The sequence below is a fragment of the Dermacentor albipictus genome, chromosome 1 (assembly GCF_038994185.2).
Source record: "Dermacentor albipictus isolate Rhodes 1998 colony chromosome 1, USDA_Dalb.pri_finalv2, whole genome shotgun sequence".
NCBI classification, from domain to species: Eukaryota; Metazoa; Arthropoda; class Arachnida; order Ixodida; family Ixodidae; genus Dermacentor; species Dermacentor albipictus.
This window is the reverse complement of record NC_091821.1, coordinates 456,676,284-456,684,463: the sequence shown is the minus strand read 5'-3', so window position 1 is coordinate 456,684,463 and position 8,180 is coordinate 456,676,284.

The window sequence follows — 8,180 nt, the reverse complement described above, 5'->3', positions numbered from 1 at the left end:
TGACGTTGTCATCGTGACGAAATCTGGGGCAGCGATATTGACGGCTGAGGCTATTTATTCCTGTTATTTTCTTAACAGCGAAGCCGCTAGGAGGAAGCTTTAGCTCGGACCCACCTCCAACGCAGCCTATTCAAATAGATGTAAAACGCAGAAACACTTTTCTGAGGTAAGCCGTGGATAGATTTCAATTAAATTTGTTGTATTTGAGAGAGAAAGGTAATTTATAGTGACTGTTGGAAGCGGAATTTCTATTTAGGGCTGAATTCTGTTAAAGACGTTTCAAAAATTCGAAAGTGCAAAGAAATGGAAGCATGAAGTTAAAGAATAATAGCTCTGCATCCAGAACAGATATCGCAGTTCTTTAAATGTCATCCACGAGATCATTCAAACTGGATAAATTCCATATGTCAGTGAATTCCTTACGTTGTGTGCAAGGTTTCTGCAAAAGGTGTGTTTCCATATTACTAACTTTTTTACATTCATGCGTACTAAATCAATTTTGCTCGCTTTATATGTACTATTAGATATAATGCACATAAGTGTGATATAAATTTTTATTGCCAAATAGAGTTGTAAACATGATAGTTCTGTTTACTGAAAATTTGCGTTTTTGAAAATTTTTACTAAACAAATTATGACCTAAATCATATCATCGAAAGCAGAAGTCGCTAGATTGCAAGTTTTTTTAATGCAACAATCATCGTCAAATTTGGTGCAGTGGTTGCCGATAAAAACGAATTCTCTGTTTACATGTATTTAGATCGGAGCACCTGAGCTAAAGCTTCCTTTAAGGGCTCTTTCCCCACTACCGTGTCCGCGTGTATAACAAAATCGCGAAGATAGTGCAATGCTGGCCCGACCCACGGTGGAAGTGACACAGGCGTGAAGAACGTGGGCCGATCCCGAAGATAGTGAAATGCCGGACCGACCTGCGGCCGATGTGCAGCTTCCTATTGGGGCCCAAATACACAGCTTTGCTTTTCATACTCTTGCACAGAGTAGAAGGGAACTGCGTTTTATTTTAATGTTTTTTGCATTTATGTCACTTTTAGAAAGAGATAACACTCTAAATGCAAGGTCATTCTTTATTGGCTCTTAGATGTAAATATGGGTTTAAATAAACTCTTTATTCCATTAATCCGCAAGAGTAGCTGCAAGTGGGGAAATGCTCCCTAGCTCACTCACACACAAACAAACACACACACACACACACAAACACACACACAGACGCATGCACACACACGCACGCCCACACACGCACCACACACACATGCGCGCTCCCGCCCGCCCGCATGCCCGCACACACACACACACACACACACACACACACGCACACACACACACACACACACAAACACACATACACAGATACGACACAAGCCCGCCCGCATTCATGTTACATGTGCCCACGCATGCACACACGCACAAAGATGTACGCGCGCACACAGAATTGCATGCACACACAAAGACGCGTGTGCACGCACACGCAAACGCGCCTTCGTACGCACGCGTATTCAAATACTGAGACACAAACATGCGCGCTCACGCAAATACAGATGCACACGCACACACACTCAAGGTGTGCGCCCCCTATATGCTCCCTCTCCTTCCCTGTTGCCTCACAAAAACATGCACGTGCAAACAGATTTAGTGACGCTCGTTCTCGTATTACCGTTAAAAACCCCAGCTATAATAAGTCGCTTTAGGTTTTTAAATTTCGCGCTTCTTCAAGTCAGTATGCCCTCTGCTGAGAGGGTGCAAAACCATGTGTTCCTGTCGTGTTCAATAAACCGCCCATCCCCGAGCAAAACACTGCTTTAACGCGCCACCAATGTTCCGAGTAAGTGCCAAAAATGCATTCGTTGTTACAAACGACAACCTATTGGCGCAGAAAGTTGAAGCTTGTTGATGCTCGAATATTATCTACAAATAAAATTGTTCAAGCTTTTGCACATCTAGTTAGCCTTGTGCATTGCCGTGAAGTTCCACAGGATGGTGAAGATGCAATGTCCAGATTTCCTGAGTATGTCCATGCTACAAGGCACGATAGTATTTTCTTAACGTAACACAAATACATGCACATGCTTGTTGTTGTTATGTTGTCGACGGAATAAAATCTGATAATAAAAGTGATGACTTAACAAATAAGGAACCCATTAGTAAGTTTAAGGAAGCGAAAAAGACTATAATATTTGAAGCGCACTCCTGAAAAACCAAAACTTCAGTTTTATGTTTCGGCCATCTGGTGGGACACTGTCGAATTGAGTCCTACGTGGCATCACGCAGCACGGCATTGAACTGCTGCCAACAAGACGTGAAATGACAGGGGCGAGCGATTAAAATACTCGGCCACGGCTTCCAACGATTCAGCGAGTGATACGCTCCGGTTTTTATAGATACCATGTGAACTTGCACAACTGTGTTTCAAAAATCGCTTTTGGAAACAGTGTTACGGCATGTGTAGAGAGTCACGATAGACGTAAATCGAAAGCTGAATCTCCGGGCTACACACTCTGCAACGACGTTTACGATAGGCGCCTTAGTTTTATCACAGAAGCCGTTTTGTCTAGAAAATCGAGCGCAAATTTTGGTCGTTTCCGTAGGCTTTCATTACAGAATTTTAAACGGTCTTGGAACAGAATTCTTGCTTTCTAGAGAATGATCACTGCATTTTGCTCGTGCGGATCGTCTTCCAGAACATGTCTTTCACCTGCCTTTATTCAGTAATCGACCTGCAGCTTTTGTTATTCACCAAAACCCCGCTCGTTCCTTTGAAAACGCCCTAGCTTCGTGCTGGGGCCGCTTCGGGCGCTAGTGAGTACGTGTCCAGAAAAGCTGGATATGAGGCAAACTTAATGATTTTTTAAAGTGTTCGCTTAGCCTCCCGGTCTGGGCTTTATAGACGCTTCATCGATCACTTTGTTGTACTATACACTGTAAAAAGATTTTCCTTACTTTACAGAAAATTTGCTGGTAATTTGTGACCGAACACTTTTCCGTAATTTAAGAACGGTCATTTCCGTAGAACGGACAACTGTAAAGGAGAGATCGTAATACAAGATACGAGTGCTTCTGTATCTAGAAAACGGAAGACTCTGTATTCTGAATCTGTACTATAACCGTTAAAGTACGGTGCTTCTCGTAATCAGAAAACGGAACACACTGTATGCTGAATCTGTACTATAACCACTAAGATACAGGTGCTTACCGTATTCAGAAAACGAGACTCCGTATGCTAAATCTGTACTATATCCGTTAACGTAGAGGTGCTTCCTGTATTTCCACTTGCAGAGCATATCCGTTGTTTGGAGAATGTGCCATGGGGGACAAAATTGCCGAGGACGTGCGAGAGTCGACCGAATTTTATGGTGCACTATTTGCTGGGATCAGCCGTGCCAACATCTGCGTTCGGAATGTTCATACGTGGCCCACTGTTTTCAGCGGCCTTGCATAGAAATGCAATTTGGTCAATGCTAGCACTTCCAGGGTACTCTTGTCCCCGACAGTGCATATCATTTAATGCAAATGTCATGAAGGCAGCTCATAGCCGAAGCAGAAGGTGACCATTGTGAAAATCGTCTTGCCAACACACTGACATGGCTGCAGAGACAAAACACTTTGCACTTTGTGATATGAATTCATTGCATAGCATATACACAAAAAGGTGCAACGTTTCAGTCCTCAAGTTCTTAGATCACATAAGCAACTTTATTTTCTTCAATCACTCGTCTTGCACTTTTTCGTGGTGAAAGTTGTTCTTGACCCCATAGGCTTGCAAGGATAAACTTCCTGCTGTTAGGAAAAACAAATAGTATTCGTCAAATCCATCCTAACGAAAGCGGCAAGAAAGTATAATCACAGAACACGACAAAGCAGTAGCTTCTATGTTAGAAAAACATGTAAGTAGACCAACATTCTTGGAACAAGGGATGTTGCTGTAGCCAACATTTCGACATGGGTGCTTGTCATCAAGGTAGCAAATGCTTTCCTTGGCTGTGTTGTTTTGGATTGTGCATAGCTCACTGGCCCCTAGCCTCATTGGTGGAGAGAAAGCCGGCGCATATAATTGCTCAAGAGAAGCCAAAGTGTTAAAATAAAGAAAGGAAGGGTATGCTTAGCAGTGGTCATTGTGATGCAGTGGGCATGAGCATGCTGTCAGTTCTTGCTAAGAGTAGGGGTGACCAAAACAGAAAACGATGCACACATGTAAGCAGTCATTAATCCAGTAGACCTAATCTTCCCTGCAGACTAAATAGGTATTAAGAAAAACAGTTTGCAGTTTTGGAAAAAAGAAACGAAGAATTAAGGAAAATAAATTTTTTATCAAGTTGCCGCGGGTTAAGATCACTATAAATGGTAAATGAAGACACATTATGAATACATATTTTATTGAAAGCCGATGAAGAAAAGATATATAAAGCAAATATTAAAAAATAGGGACATTAAAATTAAACTATGATATGACCATAAAACAGTAACGAACAATCTGTGGAAAAAAATAGGATGGACACTACGATAAGCAAGTGCGAGAATGCAAAACGTCGAGGGCTGTTTATATTCATGGTGCTGTTGACGGCTTCAAGTTTCTGTCTTCCTGTGGAACCTTTGTCTTATTTGAACAAGGAAATCGGTCATTTTTTAAACAAGTCAGTTCAAATGGTGTTCAAAGCTTCAGCATTATTAAAATGAAAGGAAATATTATGCGCAGTTCTCCTGAGTGTGCTTTCATTCACCAGTTATTTCCACCAGTGCAACGCAAAATTTAATGGTCTAAATGGACCTTAGCTCCCGGCAAACCATTAGCTGGTCTTTCTTTCAAATCTTATGCCTGCACGTTATATGTGTTGGCAAGAGCGCTAGCGAACTACATAATACTTGTTGTCACAACCAAAGTGAAACTTGGTAACAGTGAGTGCAAAAAAACCAGCATTCCGCAATGCTGATTCAAGTCGTCTGGAAAAGTTCCTTAAGTTATTGTACACCCCCCACCCCAGCATAGACACAATTATAGACCACACTGACTCTCATGGTGTCAACCATGCTATTATAACTCTAGGCATCAAGTGAGGAGAATTAGGGTCTAAGAGGGCACGATTCTTTTGGTTAGAACATCATATGTGCTTCACATTATTGCTATATTCCAACTAACAGAGGAGCAGCTGGTTTGTGAGATAGTGACCAATGCATACGAAAGCTAATGACATGCAGCAGAATGTTGCCGATGAGGTGTTGTGCGCACAGATGCATTTTTTCACACAAAATGACTTCCTGCAGTCAAACCTTGCGCCAACATTTGACTTTGATAAACACCACAGTGGAAAGCAAAGAGTGCTAAATTTGTTTAAGATTACTAAAAATTATTCGATTATTCATTATCCATACTGTTCGTTAAAGATTCACAGACTGTTCCCTACGGGTACTGTAAACAAGTCCCCTGGTTTTAGTTGTAGCGCCAATGATATGTGGCACAGACAAGAAGAAATGCTCATGAAGTTTATGCAAGAGTGTACCCTACAAATTACGCCTGATTTTACATTTCAATGTGGTAGACGAGGAAGACGGAAAAAAAAACATTTTCTGGTGGAGGATGCATACCCCAGAGTAGAAGAAACAAGTGTGCCCTAACCACTGCTGTTGCCGATGCCTGTGCACTAGCAGTTACATATAATATGGCAGTTACAATTGTTTTTCCCCAAGCACTGCAAGCTGCTGCCAGTTTACCAGTAAACAGCTGTAATACATTTAGGGCAAGTTAAAGCTCTCTAATGGATTTATCTCGTATGACGCAATTGGAATGTAGTATTCTGCAAATAAGTGAAGCATGATGTACCATCCCATACAATGAAACACCTTTGAAGAATCTGAATCACCACCTGGGCAGTGACGAGGTAAAAGAGTGTGTTGTGTGTAAAGTAGTGCACCTGTACAGCCTAAAGCTGTGGACAATGCATTTAGTAAGAGCTGTGAAAGTTTCTTATTTTATTTGCACACAGTAAAAACCTCCATGCAGTTTTGCAAAACGCAAACCCACTATCTTTTTGTTGTTCAAAGGTAATGACATGTAGAGCCATAACATGTACCATTATGGGTTTCGTTCCCAAACCATCAAAGTGAATAGCAGCACCCTAAGTGTCATGTGCCTTCTGTCTCACATTTTCTGTCAAAAAGTGTTAGTGTCGGATGCTGCGAGTGGCAGAAAAATAGATTTCTGGAGCACTATAAAGTATTAAGTACTGTGATCTCAGTTTTTTCAGTGCTGTTTAAGCATTATCTGGTCTTAAAGTAAAAAAAATGAGGATTGAATACATGTATATTTTACATCACAACACTCATGAGGTATTTAGTAGTCTGGATTTATAAAGGATTCCAGATTGACAATGCAGGACAGATTTTATCCCACTGAAAGAATGGCATCATGCCAATGATTCTGCATTTGGTGCTATATTTATTTGTATTTAGTTGAGTTGGAATGTGTGTGCATTGTCAGCGATATCGCTTGACATGTTTTACATTTACTGTTTCCCAATTCAGGCAAATTTGCATTCGCAAATAACCTTGTATGGCGCCAAGAACTCGCTTAGCAGGAGTATTTCTAACATTTGCAAGATATGAGGCTCTTGAATGCATATCTAAGCCTGGGGTGCACGCCGCCCACTAATATCATCAGCAAGTTTCTGGAACTCATGTACAAGGTTTCTTATGATGAATGTAAAGTTGCTTGAATGGGAGAAATAGGGAATTTAAACAGGTGAATTATGCAGCATAAGAATGATGTCAGCAAAAAGCAAGCATCAAGAAGCACTGTCATTCAATGCGCATAGACTATAAAACACAAGAATTATTTGGGACGCTTTAAAATTGTGGCACTGGAACGAAGTGTATTTTAATCTATATATAAACTCTGATTATTCACTCTATTAGCACTACCTTCACCAGATACATTCAGAATCATTATATCTTATATTATACTATCATATTATAATATCTTATTATATTATATCTATATTATTATATAGGTGGTGCAGCGGCGGCATAGAGGTAGAACACCCGCCTCGCATGCAAGAGGTCCGGGGTTTGAATCCCGGTGCCTGCAATTTTCCACCGGAATAAAAAAAAAGAATCCGCGTGTTGATAAAATTGCACAAACAGGCCTGGAGTGTGGCCTGATCCCGGTGACCAGAACCGGTAACGCACTCCCTCACCAGAGCAGGATTGGCCACCCTGGTGCAGTACTTGGCCACAACCTCCTATATGAACACAACAATCACACCCCGGCCCTCACTCCCCAGCAGCTGCGAAGCAACTGACCACGACGGTGGTCAGACCTGCGACGCAGCAGAGCGTGCTAAGAATCGGTGGCTCCGGACAGGCCGCCATTGGAATATGAACCTCGCAACGTTTAACGCTAGAACGTTATCTAGAGAGGCGAGCATAGCAGTGCTATTGGAGGAATTAGAGGGCAGTAAATGGGATATAATAAGGCTCAGTGAAGTTAGGAGGCCAAAAGAAGCATATACAGTGCTAAAAAGCGGCCACGTCCTCGGCTACCGGGACTTAGCGGAGAGAAGAGACCTAGGGGTCGGATTCCTGATTAATAAGAGTATAGCTGGTAATATACAAGAATTCCATAGCATTACCGAGAGTGTGGCAGGTCTTGTTGTGAAACTTAATAACAGGCACAATATGAAGATTGTACAGGTCTACGCCCCTACATTCAGTCATGATGACCAGGAAGTCGAAAGCTTCTATGAAGACGTGTAATCAGCGATGGGTAGAGTGAGAACTAAATGCACTATACTAATGGGTGACTTTAATGCCAAGGTAGATAAGAAGCAGGCTGCAGACAAGGCAGTGGGGGAATATGACATAGGCAATATTAATAGCAGGGGAGAGTTATTAGTAGAGTTTGCGGAATAGAATAAAATGAGGTAATGAATACCTTCTTCCGCAAGCGGGATAGCCGAAAGTGGACATGGAGGAGCCCGAACGGCGAGACTAGAAATGAAATAGACTTCATACTCTGCGCTAACCCTGGCATCATACAAGATGTGGACGTGCTCGGCAAGGTGTGCTGCAGTGACCACAGGAAGGTAAGAACTCGAATTAGTCTAGACCTGAGGAGGGAACGGAATAAACTGGTACATAAGAAGCCAATTGTTGAGTTAGTGGTAAGAGGGAAA